Genomic DNA, 21250 nt, shown 5'->3' with positions numbered 1-21250 from the left:
TGCTTCTGGGTCTCTATTAAGAAAATTTCATCCTCTGCACAGGAGACCTTGGGTATGTCCTACTCCATCCTGTAATGTTTTCAGGGTGTCTGCTTTGACTCTGAGGTCTTTGATACATTTGGAGTTGATTCAGTACAGGATGATATATAAGGATATAGTTTTAGTTTTCTATGAGTGATTAACCAATTTTGCCAGCACTTTTACTGAAGAAGCTCAGTACTGTACAGAGAGGTTATAGTTACATAAGTAAGGTAATGCGTACATTTCTTATTGAGCATTGTTACCACCTCCTTTGTTTTCTCCTACTATTCCTTACCTTCACACATCCCAAACACCTCCGTCTACCCCCCTCTAATAGTATCTTGCAAATCTCATTGTTACAATGGGTCAACCTGTATCCTTTCCTTGCATCTTAAATGAAGAAATGCTGGCTTGTTTCATGCTGATTCTACTTGTGTAGACACACTTAAAAACACTTTCCAAGTCCAAAAGCAAATAAATGAAATGCACATCATCTTTTGTCAGTTGGTATAATTGTGTTCTACACATTTATTGACAGGTTACAAATTATTCTCAAATTTTAATACATAAAAAACTTTCTTTTTTTTCTCATATTCGTGGCCAGGACATCTGTATGACCTCAGTCAGAACTGCTCACTTTAGACTTTTCATATGGGTTGGTTAAATTTTGACCTGCGCTCCAGTCTTCTGGGGAGTCACTCATCAGCTTAGGAATTGATGCTCGCTTTTGGAAAGAGCCCAAGGAAGGATGCCATTTAAAGCCTTATAACTTTATTCTTAACAAGGATATTGTTCTACTACTTTGGATGTTGAGAGTGTCTACAAGAGCAAGCATTCCATGTGGAGCAGGGAGACACCATATGAGCAATACTTATTGAGATTTCCGAGTGACTTGCTATCACTTGTACTGCACTTTTCAAGTCGAATCTCTCTAAACCTACCAGTTGGAAGAGATAAGAGGAGTGGTAAAAGAACTCTTAGAGACGAATACATCTTCAACACATTTTTTTCCAAGCATTCTGTCTAAGGCATATTCAACAACTAGTGAAACTTGCGTTGGCTATATCTATGTGTCTTTTTCCATTTGTGCATGTGTACATGTGTGTACGTATGTGTGTATTTGTGTGTACAGTGACATTCATGTGTACATATATGGGCCGATATACACATATATGCATATATAAATAAATATACATATATAAATATATGTGCATATATATATCAGGTGTTCAGTGATTTAATCTAGAGTTCCCAGCACGTTGTCCTTATCACAAAATGTACATGATAAACTGCTCTAAGGATCTGTGCTATATGAAGGGTATCCTTTGTACTCACTTCCCCCATTAACTTGTTTTTCATCCCTGTGAACAACTTCAGCCACTTTCCCATAGGATAGCTTTGTTTTTGTTACTTACTGATAATAAAAGAAAAAGGTTGTTTGTAAAAGAAAAAGAACATTTAGGTCCCAGGCTAAAAGTATAATATCAGTCCCAATTATTCATATGAGATAAAATTTATAATAGTACTAAAAATGAAAAGTAATTCCTAGATCTGTTGTTTTGCCATTTAGAATGGCAAAGAATAATTTCACGTCACTGTTATAACTCTTAAAGAATGCAAGGGTAACTGATGGTCCCTATCATGTTCCCACAAAACCAGTGGATCCTGAAGGATAATAGTAGACCAGCAGAAATTCTAAGTAGCAGACATGGAGCATGAAAGAGAAAGAGCAGAAATGAGAGAGAGTGAAAGAGAGAAAAATATCATAATATTAACGTGCATAACAGATAAACAAGAGGTGTATGAGAATATTCATACTGCTATCTTGAGACACTACATGTACTTTTGAAGGTATTTGATATATGATAACTTATCAACATAAAAAATAAAGTGATTTTGATAATAAATAAAAATGGCTCAGAAGAAATTATAAATGCAAAAACATTCTTCACAGAAGCAAACTCTCAGAAATATTTCTTGACTTTGAAAACGATAAATTTTCTGCAGTTAGTATAAATTTAGAAGTATGACACTTCACAAAAATATAAAAATGTGTTCGCATATTTCATTATATAACCAAAAGCAGAAAGCAAATATTGTTCAGATGATTTTTTAAATCACAGTTTCTCAGGAGCTGGAAAGGTGACTCAGTAGTAGAGTGCTTGCCTTGCATGCATGAGGTCCTGGATTTCATTCCTCAGCACGACATAAGCAGAAAAAGATGAAAGTGGTGCTGTGGATCAAGTGATAACGCTAGCCTTGAGCTGAAGAGCTGAGGGACAGTACCCAAGACCCAGAGTTCAAGCCCCACAACCAACAAAACCAAAGCAAAAAACAAAGCAAAACAAAGCACAGTTTCTCAATTTTGTGGCCTCAACTCTGTAATACCACTACTTCAGACTAGGGATAAGATTTTAGGTATGGATATTTATCAACACTCCTGATTCAGACTCTACTTGATATAATTTTTAATCAATATTTTATTTTTAGTTTTGCTCTTTCTAAATTTACATGGACCTATGAAAAATGGTGTGGCCATCCCAATAATATTCTCAAAGTACCTCTTAATCACGACTCACAAAAAGTTGTATTATATTACAACAAGGAAAAAATGCTATAAATAAAGAAAACAATATATATTAATGATTACTAAAATAAAAACAAAACAATTACCAAGGCTCTGATTATTTAAAGAGTATATAGTAGATTTTACTATTTTCTCATATTCCTGTACATTTAAAACTGGATAAAGCTATGAGTAGCCTTTAAATTTACCCACTAAGGTTACTATTTATAGTTCATCTCATCATTTGTATGTGGCTTATATCATTATTTGTTCATCACTAACATATAACGTAAAGGAGCCCTAAAGATTTAAGAGAAACTGTGTACTTAAAATCTTAACTCTTCACTCTACTTCTTTACACAGTCTTTGCAACTTCTCATTAGTAAAGTTTCTATAAACTCTGAAATGTACATACATACTAGTACATGCTACCAGAAATACTATATACTTTATCGGAAAATTTTATGACCTGCCAAACAGTCTTAATTTTGCCATATAAGCAAATCCCAAAATGAAAGATATTTAAAACATTAAAACTTTTAACAAAGCTTAACATTTGCTGCAATGATCATTATGACAGGTTCCTTGTGTAGAGTAATTGAATTCCTCCTCCTACACTTCTCATAAACAACAAATATCTGAAATTATTTTGTTTTTGGCATGTCAATCTTGACTTTATTGTTAAATGTGTGCTTATGTAAGAAATACATGGTTGCAAAATTTCACAATTCTTTTGAACTTACTTGTTGTTGAATTGTCTCGTTTAAGAAAATCAATTACACTTTATATATAAAAAAATGTTCTGTGCTCAATTTGGCTGCACATATACTAAAATTGGAACATACAGAGAAGATTAGCATGGTCCCTGCACAAGGATGAATAGTTCCATATGTTTACACCAACAGATGCTGGAAGGGATGTGGCCAGAAGGGAAGCCTACTGCATTCTTGGTGGGAGTGTAAACTTGTTCATTCACTTTGGAAAGCGGTTTGGAGGTTCCTCAAAAGACTCCACATAAAGCTCTCCTATTACACAGCAATCCCACTTTTGGGCATTCACCCAAATGATCACAAACAAGTCCATACTAAAACTACCACCACAACAATGTTTATTGTAGCATTATTTGCCATAGCTAAGATAAGGAACCAAGCCCGATACCCCTCAGTAGAAGAATGGATCAAGAAAACGTTCTCTGTGTGTGTGTGTGTGTGTGTGTGTGTGTGTGTGTGTGTGTGTGTGTGTGAATGTACACTTACACAATCACTTTGGAAAGCAGTCTGGTGAGTCCTCAGAAAGCTAATTATTGACCTTCCTTATGGCCTACTCATACCACTTCTAGGCATCTATCCTGAACAACAGGTACCAATATTCAAGAACACATGCACCTCCATGTTTATTGTAGCACTGTTCACAATAGCCAGGATAGGAAAACAACCCATATGTCCCACCAGAGATGAATGGATCCAAAAACTGTTGTAACTATACACAACAGAATATTTTCCAGCCATTAGAAAGGACAAAATAATGGCATTAGCAGGGAAATCAATCAAGCTACAGGAAATCATGTTGAGCGAGGTAAGACAAAAGCACGAGACAAACCACATGGTCTCCACGGTAAGTGGATGTTAAATCCAAAATGTAAGGTGATACAACAAAATTAACAACACTTAAGAAATCAAGGACTTCCACTCATCTGATTGAATCACTACTAAATAACCCCATTCTGCTGATAATATGTGCACACTGAAGGGAAACCAGGAGGACGACACAGAACTAGAGGGAATCAGGGAAAAACATACAACAGTGGGATCCATCAGCTGCACTGGACCTTGACCAAAATGAACTAAGCAACTCAATGTCACTGAAGGGAGGGAGGGAACAAGTGGGAAAGAGGGAACAGCAGACGCTATGCAAAACAAAAGAAATATACATATTTCCAAACAAAAAAAGTATACATATGGAAGAAATAACTCTATTGCAAAGCTCATAGAACTCATAAGTGTTGTAGACCATGATAGACAATTTGCTCCATCAAAGTTAGAATATGTTTGTGACTTTAACTAAGCATCACTATCCCACAATATTGTGAAATATGGGAAATTATGTAACCACTTAATCACAAGAAAAACATTTGAAAAAATGATGAAGATGGAAAACTAAGTTGCTCTAAAAAACAAAAAACTAAAATGTTCTCTGTGTATATGTGTGTACACACACACACACACACACACATATACTATATATATTCATATATATGTGTATATATATTAATTCTATGCCTCCATCAGAAAGAATGACATCGCCCAATTTTTAGGAAATGGAAAGACTTGGAAAAAAAATTATATTAACTGATGTAAGCCAAGTCCAAAGAAACATAGGTCCCATGGTATCCCTTATTTGCAATAACTAGTATATGTCTGGGATGAGCAGAAAAGTTGAAAAGCTATGTGTATATGACTAGATAAGTAGATGTTAAGCTATATGACCCTCAAGATAGAGCCGCAAGTGGTTTTTTCTTTCTTGCTGTTGTTTCTCACATATTTATAATGTACGAAGTGATTTTTTTTTTGTTTTTTATACATTCCTCCCCAACAATGTAACCCCTATTTTCACTTTATTTGATTTGGTGCACCTGCATCTTGTATATACACTTCTCTAATTTGGGGAAGGAAAGGGAAAAAACAACATACTTAAATAGGAATACATTTTGACCCATTGTATGACAATAGATGCACAAGACATTATTTTGAAGAACGAACTTTACAATTTAGACTGGGGACATTGGGTGGGGCTTGCGGGTGTGAGGAGTGTACTTGTGGAGGTGGAAGGAAAGGAATGGTGGGGGAAAAACAAAGGAGGAGGTAACAATGCTTGATAGGAAATGTACTTATTACTTTGCTCATGTAACTATAACCCCTCTGTACAGTATTTTTACAACAAAAAATGTATAAAAATGTTTTGAGATGGAAGTTTATTTTGCCTATTTTACCCATATAATATCGTTAACAAAGAAATTAATGCAAAACACTAATATGAAGATATTTTGAAAAAGTGAGTGTGTGTGCATTCCTGCGTGTTGGCATGCTCAGAGTTTGAAATTAGGGCTTTGTGGTCTCGCTATGTCTTTCTCTCTAGATTGGTGAGCTACTATATGAGCTACATCTCCATTCCTGGCCCTTTGTTAGTTCTTTAAATTTTTGGAAAAATAATCTCATAAATTTATTTTGCCCTGATTGGCTTCCAAATGATATCCACAGATCTCAGGCTCCTTAGTAGGTATCCCGAGTAGTTCGGATTACAGGTGTGACAAACCAGCACAAGGCTTCAGAACAATTTTAAAAGTAGAAGAAAATTTACTTCACAGAGGCCTGTTTTATCATCTCCTAGTTTTAAAGCATTTTGGATTGATTATATGTGATTTTTTTCATTCTTGAATTCTTAAAATACAGTAAGTGATGATATTTAAAAGATTTAGTACTTTTTAAAAATGATACTGGAACTATGGGACAGAAGAAATTTGCCTCTTTTTGGAGCATAATTTATAAGCTCAGCTCTGTGCATGATAATCCAATGTCACCAACACATTCTGTGTTGAAGAAAAATGTAACAGAAAACAATCACCATGGGCAATAATTGCTATGCTATTATTTCTTGGACAATATGAATATTGAATTGAGATTATCAGAGAATGGAGAGAATTTATCTACTTGTTGTGTATTGCTGAAAGACTTTTGGAAAATTTGACTCATTTCCTTCCTCACTGTGTGTCTTGGGCCATGCACTTACTGCCTTTAATTACAATTTTTCCCAGCACTAAAATGGTAATAACATAGGCATTATAGCAAATGTTATCTTAAGAATTAAGGGCCCTTAGAATGCTGAACTCTTTCTCATTCTTATAGAGGTATAATCAGATGAGAGGAACTGTATTTTTTGTTTGCTTACTTCCATTTATTCTTCAGTTTGAAATCTGAACTACTTAAGACTGAAAGAAACCAAAATTAGACACGCAAGCTTTGGAAAGAGCAATAAATGTAAAATAAATAAAATACATATAGCTATGTAAAAGGTCTAACTAAATTGTTATATAGTCTCAAGCATAAACAGAAAATGATTTAAGCAATATCATGTTATTGAAAATTGAAAAATGTTAGAAGTTGCTTAATTTTTTCCTTTTTACTACCTTGAATTAATTATTTTTGTATAGAGAGATTAAAGATGAGATTAACAAGACACTTGATTAAAAATGGACAAAAGTTCAAATAGACATGTTTTCCATAAAGCCCTCTATACCAGTGGGTTTACACAGTTGTGTTTAACACAACTTCTGTGCTGGCTTAATGCTTTGTGAGCAGAAGTCATTAGAGAAATGTAATTCAAAATTACTATGATACTACTTCATAACTATTAGAACTCTTATTTAAAAAAAATCAAAGGAACCAGGTGTGGTGGTAAAGGTATGTAATTCCAAGCATTTAGGAGGTTGGATTTCAGTCTTAAGCGAGTCTGGGGTAATGAAGATAGTAAAAACTTGCCCTTTATTACTTTTTGAATAAAAAGTAATAATGTTGGTGAGAGTGTGAAGAAAAGGAAATTTTCTACACTCTTGATCAAAATACAGGTTAATATTCTCCTTGTAGAAAGTAGTATGCAGTTTTCTAAAGAAATCATAGTTGAAATATCATCTGATCCACCAATCATGTGATTATTTCTCTCTGGGTAACTCGTAATTATATCTGTAGTTCATTGTTATTCACATTATTCAAAACAACAGCCAAGATATAAATCGAAGTTCAGTGTTCAACTACACTAATAAAGCAACTCTGGTAGATGCAGAAATATCTTTTTGTTTCATCCTTAAATTAACGAGAGACTTCTCCCATTAGCCACAACTTACAATGACCTGAAAGATATATTCGAAATGAAGAAAAATGTTATGTTCTGATCTTTGGAAACACACACACACACACACACACACACACACACACACACACACACACACACAAAATCCGCAAACATTAAGACAGAATTTTTTTTTAAGTAAAGCAAAGTGGAACTTCTGGGGCATTTATGCATAAGATATTAGATATACATTATGACCAGGTATAGAGTTGTAATGTACAACATGAAGATACAGGGGACAACATTGGCCTTAGTCCAAGTGCAATGTTTTCTCTTTTACCATCCAACTGTGTTTACTTGTAGAATTAGAGGTACATTCTACTACAACAAATGAGAGAAATTAGGCAATGTATATTACTTTGAGTCTGTCTTTCTTCACTTAATGTAAGTTTGTTCCAAGTCTTTCCATTTCCTTATGAATGTCGTAATGTCATTCTTTCTGGATCAATAGAATCGCATCATACTGAAGAGTTTCTACATGGCAATGGAAAAAGTTAGCAGGATATATAGAAAAAGAGCAGAATGGAAGATTTTTACTAGCTAAGCATTAGACAAGAGTTTTCATAACAAACCCATATTTAGAGATCAAAAAGTTAAACCCAACAAAAATAAACCCTCAAATAAACAAGAACCCAATTAATATATGGGATAAAGACTTAAAGATAACTTCTTAGAAGAAGAAGTAAGAATGACAAATTGACGCATCATTCTCCATAAAAGAAATGCAAATCCAAACAACACTGAGATTCATCTCACCCCTCTTACAAGGTCATTATGAACAAACAAACAATCACAGATACTGATAAGGATGTGGCCCAAAGGAAACTCTATTACACTGTTGGGGGGAATGTAATCTTGTTCAATCACTTTGGAAAACACCATGGAAATTGCTCACAGAACTGAATAGAGAGCTACCTACCTATGATACAGGAATTTCACTTATGGTCATTTATCTAATAGAGCAGAAACAAGGCCACACTGAAACTACCAGCATAATCATGTTGATTATTGCATTATTTTCTGTAGCCAACATATGGAATCAGCCCAGAGGCCTCTCATTGTAAAACGAGATCAAGGATTATATATATATATATATATATATATATATATATATATATATATATATATATTATATACATATATGTATATATATGTATATATAATATATATACATACATATATAATATCTAATTTTATTGGTCCTAATTTGCAAGTATATATGTATGTATATAAATGTATGTATACAAACATAAATACATATATATATATATATTCAAACATATAAATACATACATAATGGAATTCTGTTCATCCATCAGAAAGAATAATATTGCACCATTCTAAAGGAAAAATGAAACACTTAGAAATAATATTAAGTGAAAAAAAGCAGACCCAGAGAAACTTAGTTTGCATGACTTTCCTCACTTGTGGTAGATAGGAGTGTCCATAAATTTAAAAGTAAACACACTGGATGGTGTGCAAGGAGGTACAAAGGAATTATCTGAAATGTCAGAATCCATGAAAATACTATAATTCTCTTAAAAGGCTAAGTCAATGCCCAACAAAATTAATACCAGTAAATATGTAGTGCAAGAGAGTATAGTGGGGGGCAATCTGAGAGGAGTAGGAAATTGAAGGGGAAAAGGATAGAATACAGGCAAGAATCCATTGTATACTTCCAAGAATTGAAATATACAAAGCAAGGGGTAGTGTGAAATGGGGTTGAAGGTATTGAAGTGGTAACACAATTCCAGGTACATTGTACACATAAACTGCTTTGTTAAATGGCAAGAAATTCCATAACATATTATTGAGATACATAAGGATGGGGTTTTATTGGTAGGGGTGGATGAGAGTGCTGAAAGGGGTGACATTGATCAAGATGCACTGTATCCACACATTGTTTCAGTGAATGGCAACTCCTTTGTACAATTAAAGATAATAAACATATTTTAAAAATTAATTATGATAGTTGAATAGAGTTGAACCTCAATTCAATTCCCATTTGAAAATATTTTTAACCAGGAGACTTGGAGAATAAAATTCAAATAATAAAACCTTATGAATCTTTTTTACCAGAATTTGTGAAATGTAAATCAAAACTTTGCTTTTTTTCAGCCATTGGGCTGTTAATATATTTCAAAGTAAGTGGCTTAAAAACATCAGGCGTATATTATCCATACTCTAGAAGCTTAAACATTGATTTTAAAAATGGTTATTCAAAGCAATTCTTTGTCTTATGGGGGTCTACTTTCTGATTCATTATAATCTATTTTCTGGATATTCACATGGCAGAGTAATTATATTGGACTTCTTTCTACAGGGTCATTATTGCAGGGTCATCTCTGAAAGGTTTATTCTAATATCATCAGACAGGAGAATAGAATTTTAACACGTGTATCTGGAAGGAGTTACATCGTCCAAAACACTTTGCTACTTTTGCTTTAACTCAGTGTGGTGTAAATTTGGATATTATTTCATAGAACATAATAACTTAAGGACAAGGTTATATCATGTAAATTATGTGCATGATTCTTCTTACAATGGGAATAATTATAGTGATGGCAAAGTGAAGTATGATTGTTTAGTGGCTCTTGAATCACATCATAGGTAACCATGTTAACGTGGTGCAGCCTTTCTAAGGCCCTTCTGATGTATTTGAACAATCTCCATTGACTTAATTGCTTTCAGAAATATTTGTTCGTGCCAACAAATACAGATCTCCTTTCATTTTAATTACTGTTCACTATTAGGACTCCCACAAACACCAAAATCAGAGTATGCTAATTTCTCTGATAAAATACATCATAAAATTGTTACAATTAATATAACATAAAGACTAATACTAATAGCATTATATTTATTAGTATTCACATTATATAATATATTGACATCCCTTGGTTACCTCAATTTTTAGAATATTTATAACTAAATGTAAATTGTTTGCAAATAATTATTTTATGATGTATGGAAAATGAGAAAAAGATTTGCATAAATATTTACTACAGATGCAAACAGATTCACCTGGTTATTTCTGAACCTTCATTTGTTGGTTTCATTCATGCATAGGGAACATGCAGAGAAATGAAAATTGCAATCTTGCATTTACTAAAGGGATAATTACAAGTTTATGTTGGGCTAAATAGCATATTTTATAAATTAAATTGTTTTTTCCCTTCCTTCCTTCCTCCCTTCCTTCGTTTCTTTGTTCCTTCATTCCTTAAATCCTTCCTTTTTTCCTTCCATCCTTCTTTTCTTCTTTCCTTTCTCCCTTTTCCCCTCCATCCCTACCCCTCTCTCTCTTTCTCTCTTCTTTCCTTTTTTTCCTTCTCTCTTTCGTTCTTTTTATTCCTTTCTTCCTTTCTTTCTTTTACTCAGACTATTTCTTATGGCTATAGAAAAAATTCCAACTGTTATACTCCAAGGTGTTATGTGTAATTATAAATATACTATATTAATATTAATTTTAATAACCTTTGTTATATCTTAAGACAAACTGTAATAAAAACAACTTCACAAAATTTCAGGATATGTAACAAATATTACTTTCCATGATATTGTTTATTTCTTCAAACTAAAATGAGAATTTATAAATAATATTGTGTGTGTGTTGTTCTAGTAATTTGAACTCCAGACTTATCCCTTGATTTTTTTCCCAGCAAGGACATTGCTCTAACATTTGAGCCACAACTCCACTTCTGGATTTGTGTGTGTGTGCGTGTGTTGTGATGTGTGTGTGATTAATTGAGGTGCGACTCACAAATCTTGCCAAGTCTGGCTTTTTAAAATTATTTTTATTTTTTTTTATTGTGAAAATACCGTACAGAGGGTTATAATTACATGGGCAAGGTAATGAGTACATTTCTTATCAAGCATTGTTGCCTCCTCCTTTGTTTCCCCTTCCCGACCCTTCCCATCCACCCCCCCTCGGCCCCCTCACCTGGTCAAAGTTGTAAAGTTAGTTTTTCATCATTACGACTTTTACACCTCATAGTTGCAATGGGTCCACCTCTATCCTTATTTAAACCATGTTTTTTTCCCTTCCCCTCCACAAATTATACCAACATCAAATACAATGAAAGCAGTGGGGGAAGGGACATGTCTAAGACAAGCAGCACAGGTCAGATAAATTGATGTTAGGTGAAATGGACCCCAAAATAAGTATTCAAATGTTTTTTTTTCCTGTAATTGTTTCCAACATATTTATAAGATGATTTCTTTGTTGTCAATGCTGGCTTTGAACCCTAGCTTCCTGAGTAGTGAGGATTACAAGCTTGAGATACCCATATTCAGCACTGATATAATATATGTAAGAATAAAATAAATTTCTTATTTGAATTCCATTTAGATATTTATTTAGTTATTGAATCTGAATCTGCAGTGTGAAAAAAAGTTTCCATTTTTATCAAAAAATATACACCCAATGGTTTAAATTACAGAAACTTTGTACAAATTGAAATACTCTAATATTCAAAAGCAATGAAGGGATCGTTAATCAAATTTCTAATTTAAGCTAAAACAATAGGCTCTGTCAGGGTGAATAAAGTAATTTTTCATTAAATTAAATATTATCTACTGTGGTCACATGATTTTATCTTCTTTTAAACCTAAACCTTTTTGAAATAAAATATGGATTCATATATTTTTTGAGTATATAAAAATCTTAATTACTGGTCATTTATTTCTGAGGTTTGAGTACGGAGACATTTCAGAAAAACACTCAATTTCATGTATTTTATTTCAACAGTGATTTTTAGAAATTGAATCAATCTCCATATGAGATAAAACAAGATATTCCATGACTTATGCAATTATTCCTATAGACTTGAATATAACATTTTTGAATGGTATGAAATTCATATTATTCCTACTCTATAGAATAATTAAGAAATAAATGATTGTGATAGTATTTATTTTTCCTTCAACTAGAGAGAACCTAACTATAGATGACAAAACTTGAATAGAAATGTCATAAAATTATGAAAAATTAAAATCATTATGAGTTAGATGAAATAGTCATTTTTGAAGGTCACAAAATGAAATCTCTGAAGCTTCCTTATCTGTTAAATTAAATGTATTTGCACTCAAAATATTTCTCCAGCAATGGTATAACCAAACCACCTCCATGCCAAATAGCCTCTCTGATTAATTCAACTAAATATTTAGGAACAGAAGTTATCACAATGTATAGAAATATCTACCCACCACTCTAGAAATTAAATCTGAAATCATAAAGGATTGAGATTAATAATTAGCTTTCACTAAGTTGCCATAAAGAGGTGAATCCTTTCATGTGGGCATAGTTGTAGAGATTTGGTCACTGAGAACTTGTGATCAAAGGTGTTAAGATCAAAGTCCTTTCCTCCTCTTCCTTCCTTTTCTTCTCTGTCTCCTCCTCCTTCTTTTCCTTCTCCCTCTCTCTCTTTCCTCCTCCTCCTTCTCCCTCTCCCACTCCTATTCCTCTTCTTCTTTACTTCCTGGCTTCTATTAATAGACATATTCCAACACATACTCCTGACATGGGGTACTGTGCCACCTCCAACCCAAGTCAATGAGGGTAAGAAACATAATCTGAAATGTGTAAAATCAGAAGTCAAGTTTAATCTTTCCCAATTTTGAGTTAATTTTATAAAGTATTTTTTTATATTGATAGGAGACTGTCACAGCATGCTCTCATTTATTATAGGGGATAAGATTTACTGGAAAAAAATCTAACCAACATCACCCTAATGAAATGATTGATTAAATTAATATTATATTAGGACAAATCTATTTTAAAATATAAGATATAGTTCAATATGAGTCAAAAAATCACCTCTATGATTTCGTATAAAAGGCAGCAGAATACAATCTGTTCCTCAAGGAAATTGACCTATAATTGGCTGTACTGTCAATTTCATAAGTGATGTAAGAAGACTATAGAACAAATTTCAACTCAAACTGCATGATATAACATTTACTTTGTCCCGTGTATACTTTCTTTGTCTGGTTCCCAAAATGACTTGTATTTTATCATATTTTTAATGAAATTTAAGTAGTTTTGTAGGACTTGCTGTTTGACAAAGCAGTATATTAACAGTGTATAGTGAGTTTTTTTTTTCTTTTTCCTCTCCTGAGGTTTGAACTCTGAGTCTGGGGGCTGTCCCTGAGCTCCTTTGGATGAATAATAGAAATTTATCACTTGAGGTACAGCAGCACTTTCTGATTTTTCTGAGATTTAATTGGAGATAAGAATATCATAGACTTTCTTGCCTGAGCTGGCTTCAAACCTCAATTTTCTGCCTCCTGATTATCTAGGATTACAGCCGTGAGCCGCTAGTGCCTGGCTTAATAAAATGCACCTTTTTTTGCCATTCCTGGGGCTTGAATTCATGCCTTGGCAATGTCCTTGAGCTTCTTTTTCTCATGCTAGTACTCTATGACTTGTGTCATAGTGCCAATTCCTGCTTTTTTCTTTATGTAGTACTGAGAAATCAAACCCAGGGCTTAACACATGTAAGGCAAGCATTTACCACTAAGCCACATTCCATGGCCAATACAATGCATCTTGGTGATCATTATCCCTCATCCTTCTCAATCCTATCTCACAGCTCAATTTACATGAATTTGTAGACTATTCACTGGCTCTTAATATCATGTATAACCACTCAGAGGATATATCACAGATCATATTTTCTTGATAGTCTTATTCATCAACGTACTAACATTGTGCATTATGGAATTCTGTGATTTTAAATTCTAAATTATCACTCAGATTCACCCACTACTATTCTAAAAATTTTCCTAAGGTTAATGCAAATGCAATCTGTAATTCTTTGATAAAATACAATGATTCTTAGAATGTTAAAGTTTTGGAGTAAGAACTTCACCTTCAGTTCAGGAACATTTTATCATTACTACCCTCTCAAAATACTCAAATATTTATTAATAGTCATTTCCTGTCATCATTTCAACCTACTCTCCTCTACAGATTCTACCTCTACAGATGTGTCAATTTAAAAACATCATATAATTAGAAAATGTAGTCTATTTTATCCACTTCTCCCATGTAATATCACTGTTTCCAAAGCAAGTCCATGTAAATTTTTCTCATGGATAGAGCATATTGTTTGTATGCATGTGTATATTGAAATAACATCCTAAATGGGCATTTCAATGTTTTATTACATATTATTATAAAGGGTTTTGCTATGTATATACTTGTACATGTGTCTCATTGGACATATGTTGAAATATATTTTGTATATAAAATTGTAATTCAAAATGCTGGATCATAGAGGCAATTCTATGTGTAATATCTTAAAGATTTCCAGTATGTTTAAGAAACGGACTATATCATTTTAACTGCCAGGCACCCATGTATAAGGATTGCAATTTCTACATAATGGTTGTTCAGGGCTATCTTATTGTTTCTATTTCCACTAATCTCTATATGTATGCAATGTCTAGGTATGTTATGATCTTTCCATATGTTCCTTGATTGTTGTTATATTACTATAGAGATATGTATTTGGATTTTATTCAGGATGGTTAAAGTATTTCATTGACATTAATATGCTCAATATATTTCTGATTCAAGTCTATTTCAATAAATGTATACGTGAACACACTATATGTACATATGCATATTTTCATACTTATATGTGTATATATTCAAATACCTATATATGTATACATATATAAGAATATACAGATGTGTACATACATGTATACATATACATATACGTATATTATTATTTTTACTTGTCTATAAGTTATCGTTTCACTTTATTAGCCTAACATGCCCTTTATTGATTTTACTTTATTTTATTTTATGTTTAAGATGTTGTAAAGAGGAGCCAGGTGATGGTGGCTCACGCCTGTAATCATAGGCACTCAGGAGGCTGAGATCTGAGGATTATGGTTCAAAGCCAGCCTGTGCAGGAAAAGTCCATGAGACTCTTATCTCCAATAAACCACCAGAAAGCCGGAGGTGGTACTATGGCTCAAGTGGTAGAGCTCTAGCCTTGAAGTTGAAGAGCTGAGGGACAGCACCCAGGCCCAGGGTTCAAGGCCCAGAACCACCACCAGAACCAGCAACAAGAAAAAGAATACTGACTCAAAAAGCAATAGTATTAAGCAGTCTGAAAGATAGGATCAAGTCTAACATTTTAGAATTATCATAGATACCAGCAAACTTTGAGTACAATGAGCCATGAGCGCTCAGAATGTTGACTGAATTTCTTAGTTTCTTTACACAATCATTATAAGTATGCATTTCCTCATCTATCTTTCTTTCATTTCACCACAGAATGTGTATTTATCCTTTATGTCATACTTGAATACCAAAGCCTTTGGAAGATAGTTATTAATTGGTGTATAATAATTATATGAAGATATCTTATTGAAACATCTTACACTCTCACATATGGATGAAGGGCCTGATAAACCCGTTTCTGGCTTTCTCAATTCCCATTGCCCTTTATATTTCAACTGTATTCTGTGAATTTCTTTGTGCTATCTTCACACCTTGTCAAAATGTATTAAAGTGCTATTTACTCACCGTCATTGAAATTTATACAATGATTAATATAAAAGCAAAAATCTAAATAAATGGAGACATAATTTTTGTGGATTGGAGGATACAATTGAGAAAAGATATGAATTTTCTCTTCCCCTTTTTTTGGTCATTCATTGCGCTTGAAATCTGTTCCTGGCGCTGTCCTTCTGCTCTTCAGTTGAAAGTGAATGCTCTACTCATTGAGCAACTGTGCCACTTCTGGTTTTCTGGTGGTTAATTGGAAATAAGAGTCTTACGGACATTCCCATTCCAGCTAGATTTCAACCACAATCCTCAGAACTCAGCCTCCTATGCAGCAAGGATTACAAGCATGAGGCAACAGCACTCAGCTTCACAGTTTTATTTATGTTTATGACAATTTCTAAAAACACCTAACTAGACTCTTTGAGTCATTGACAAAGAAAAATAAACTGCAATATATTTCTGTCCAATATTAAAGCTATTAGTGTAAAATTGTTATATTTGTATAGGAAAGATTGTACATCTCAATGGGTCTGTAGGGCACCAGATTAGATCCACATAAATATTATCAAGGAATATTTATAAGGGGGAAACCAAACATTTGTGGAATGACGTTCTGTTTAATAAGAGGTGTTAAGTTAGGCAGTATGTGGGAAAATTAAAAAGTGAACATTGACTTAAACATAACACTTTATTCAAATGTTAACTTCAAGCATGATTAAAACGTGGTATATAAAACAAAAAGAGAGATGGAAATGTAAACCAAAGTAAGATGTTTTGACAATTTTGAGATGAAGCAGTCTTAAATTTGTCATTAAAATTGTTGGAAAAAGTTCAACGAAAAAGTTGAACTCAATAAAAGTGTAAAACACTTTCGTCTATGAAAACTCATATACAAGTGGTGAATAGAAGTTGGGAGCAGGTGGCTCATGTATCTCATCCTAGCTACTTGGGAGGCTGTGATTTGAGTATTGCTGTTTGAAGGCAGCCCACAAAATAAACTTCCTGATAATCTTATCTCTGATTATTTAGCAAAAAAGCCAGAAGTGAGGCATGACTGAAATGGTAAATTGTTAAAAAAAATTGCAACAAATCTTAGGGACCCTGAGTTCAAGCCCCAGGACCAAACAAGTTTGAATCAACTTGATATAATGTAACTGTTATAAATTTTTAACAGTTAAATCAATGAATATTATACATTCCTACAGAAATATAATTGGAAACAAAAGGCATAATTATTGTCTTAAAATAAGTAATGGAACCATGAATTTCTTCCACTTTACAATTCATGTTTTATGTAACTTTAATTAGCAGACTTCCAGGACTAAAAGTAAGTATATTAATTGTATACCACAAGAAGCAAAGTTATTATAGTTAAGAATAGATATTTCATCCTAGCCAGAAGATGTTTTTGAGCATTCTCGCTAAAAAGAAATGTTACATACAGAAATTAATGGATATGATGTAGCTATATCATTACACAACATATAAATGAATGGGATTATCAATCAGTATTTCATAGCTATGTAAAAACTAATTGTGTAGCTAGGAGCCAGTGGCTCATGCTTATAACCCTAGCTACTAAGAAGGCTGAGAACTGAGACTCATGGTTCAAAGCCAGCCTAGGCAGGAAAGTCCGTGAGACTCTTATTTCCAATGAGCCACCAGAAAACTGGCAGTGGCTCAAGTGGTAGAGCACTAGTCTTGAGCTGAAGAGCTGAGAGACAGTGTCCAGGCCCAGATTTCAAGCTCCACGACCAACAAAAAATAAAAAATAAACAGTTACAAATAAACAAATATTTTGACATAAATGTTAAAAAATATATTCTAACAATTTTTAAATCCTTACTAGGTATACTAGTTTATATAAATATAGAGAATTGATTTCTGGATTAGTTGTCATTGAATCAATTTTGTAAATCACACATTTGTCACTCAATTCATATTTGTATATTTCTATACTTATATAACTTAAGTATAATTAATTGATACGTGAAAGGCAATACTGTTTTAGAAATCTCCCTTGGCTTTCTATAATTAACCCTCCTACCCTAAAATCAATATGCCCTCCAACATAGTCAGACGTTTCATTTCATTGGAGCAGAAAAGTATAAGACATAATCATTGTTGGAACAAGTAACATTTAACATGTATTTCACTAAGTTTAAGAACCAAAAAATTCAGATCATCTTAACAATGCTAGTAATAGTAAAATGTCTTCTGAGCTTTTCAGTCTTTAAGGAGATGAAAATCTTTAATTATACATCTATTTTTTTCTACCTAACATCCTATATCTCAGGAAGATATTTTTAGGTAACCCTCTGTTCCTGATCAGAAGACCGGAACAAAGGCAATAATGAAAATAATCAAGGAAAATACTTGAAAACTCTAAAAAACCAATCACAGACACTCCTGTTTTCATCCATTTCAATGAAAATGTACGTTAAAGTATCCTGTTAATTAGCAGTGAAGAAGGGAACAGAATACTTTGTTTGAAGACAGCTTGACTTTTAACAATTCAATACAAGCACAATGGATTTATCTTTTTTTTTTCTATACAGTTGCCAAAATAAAAGAGAACAACACCCAAAGAAAGGAAAACACCTAAGGCAAAGCAGTAAACTTTTGTCTATAAAGTAATTTTGAGGGTCTGTCTCTTTCAAAGTCAGGCTTGCAAAGAGGAAAATGTATTTGCTTTGGTGTGAACAATAAAAACATAAAAATCCTCTATTAATGTTTATCATATTTTGACTAGGACTTCTCGTGTTGGAGAAGAGTAAAGGCAAGAAAAATTTCAAGATTTTTGGACTATTCCCCAATATCATTCTTATTTATCAGCTATAGCTATGGAAGTAGCCTTGATTACTCTTAATATCATTCTTCTTTACATTTAGAAGCATTGTTTGTTTCTGGGTTATAAGCTGCAAACACTTGAGTATTAATAAAGGGTCATTTCCTAAGAGTGGAAAGATGCTTTGTAAACAAACCTAAAATATCAAAGGCTTAGAATAGTGGAAACTGTTTTCTAGCTATATCACAATCTGTATATGTAGACTTTGTTTCCCATTGTTCCAGAGGAACCATTTTTGTTATCTTCTTTTTCACCATCTAGTGATCATATACCATCCTATACCATCCTGGGATGGCTGTACATTTACTGGATTCTCTAATTGCTGTTGGAAAGTTAGGAAGGATAGAAAATTGAGTTTTTGTATCTGTTTTACCTTATTTTTTATTACTTTAGAAACTGTATCTCAAAATGTCACAAATTATTTTATAATATTAGGAGACATATTTCATTTCCGTATTCTTAGGCTTCTACATAATTTTGGTATTTAGTGATCCCCAAATGTGAAAATAAAGATAGGAAACCTCTTATTTAAATAATAATTAGAATTTCAAGACTTCTTTATGTAAGGCCTGTAAGTAGTATGCACATCATACATGTGTACAAAGCCAGTGGCAACATTTTCTTATTCTCAAAAACTAGGAAATGTGGTGTCCCTATAGTTGCATCAGGAAAAGGCTGTAGTTGAATTAGTTTACTAATCTAAACCTGCTTCAAACCATTTCTACACTTTTGGTGGCTTGAATAACCCGTATTTATCATTTTGCAGTTCTAAAGGACAGAAATTTGAAAGAAGTCATACTAGATTAAAATCGAGCTACCTACAGAGCTAAAATATTTTTCAAATGATTCTAATGGAAAAATTAATTACTTGTTGTTCTGCTTTCCAGAAATTCAGAATCTGGGTTGTTTTATTTTTCTTTATTTTCTATTGTAGCATCTTTACATGTCTCTGATGGTTCTAACCTCATCACGTCCTTTCGAACTATACCTGGGTCTTTAAAGTACCCATTTGAATATATTTAACCCATCTGATAATTCTTCATATTTGTGTTCCTTAGATTATGAAGGGTGATTATTTTACAAACTTATATACATATAATGCAAATGTACATTTGAGGGATTAGTTATTTGGGGAAGACAGATATTATGGAAAGGTATTTTACTATGTAAAGTGAGTGTGTAGCATACTTTTTACTATAAACTGTTATCCTTTCATTCATTTTGAACTACATATTTCTTCAATGAAATATAACTAAAAAAATTAGTCCCTGAAAGCAATTAATACTGATTAAAACATTGTCATGTACTAGAAATACTAAATGCCAGAGAGCAGCTCCTGAAGTGGTTGTGGCACTATCACTTTTTGTATATTCTACTTACAATCTTCTCTTTTCAACAGCATTTGATTGTTATTTTGGAATTATGGTTAATATTTATTTGACTGCTATTTTTTAAAGAATGCATTACCCAATACTGGTTCAATTTTTCTAACTTTTTTGGGTCTATTCTATTTCTGAAAGAAACACAGCCATTTGAATTACATTAACTGCTTACTGAAGTTGAATCAGCGTGGAGAGGAAAAGAAGAAAAAATATGTCTCTGTGGGTATGTCAAGGTAAAAGTACATCTACAAGCTATTTATCTTACAATCATCTATTTTTCATTATGTTTAGATTCTGATAAAATTTAGTCTTTCAACTCACATAATGTTAATGCAGCCTTATTTCATGCCACCCAAAAGCAAATAACAAATTACTATTTATTTTAAAATTATTTTTAACTTTTTAAATTATAATTTATTTTAAAAACTATATTTTTAAAAAGTTAGCCAAGGCAAATGGTTCACTAGCTATTTAGAGTCATGTTCAGAGTCTATGGTGAAATCCAGAAAGGGAAAAAAACATCATGTTTTTATTCTTCCTTGAGCCACTCTGATTTACTTCAAGTTTTTCTGAAAGAATAAAATTCTGGCTTTGAAGCCTTTTGCTTCATATCCACAATGTGTCATTCTTCCTTTATAGGAGAATTTGGAGAAAAGATGAGAATCCAAACTAGAAAAAGGAGAAGAGGAATAGAGAAGGAGAAATCTAGATATTTTTTCTTCCTCATCTAAATCACAAGGTCTGGATAATCATTGTGGATATTAGCTACAGTGCTCTAAAGTGTTTAATCACGTCTATAGAAATAAATAATCCCACAAGTGATCACATGGAGAATGTTTATTAATAAAAAATTGGAATATCTTCCAATAGGAAATGTTATCAATTTGTTTAATTCTTGTTTAGGATTTGTTAAATTCTGGTGTGGTATAGTAAACTAAAGAATGGTAAGAAATTAGCATCTTAATATCATTTTCTAATATTAGCTTAGTTCTGCCTGTGTTATATGT

At 32.8% G+C, this 21250-nt stretch overlaps 1 pseudogene; it reads left to right on the top strand.

Annotated features, from left to right (window-relative positions):
* Nucleotides 1-3391: 3391 nt before the first annotated feature.
* On the top strand, nt 3392-3482 carry LOC122104634 (annotated as a pseudogene).
* The last annotated feature ends 17768 nt before the right edge of the window (nt 3483-21250 follow it).

Source organism: Dipodomys spectabilis, unplaced genomic scaffold (genome assembly GCF_019054845.1).
Source record: "Dipodomys spectabilis isolate Male_0828 unplaced genomic scaffold, ASM1905484v1 ptg000029l, whole genome shotgun sequence".
NCBI lineage: Eukaryota > Metazoa > Chordata > Mammalia > Rodentia > Heteromyidae > Dipodomys > Dipodomys spectabilis.
This window is presented reverse-complemented; position numbering and strand designations above follow the sequence as displayed.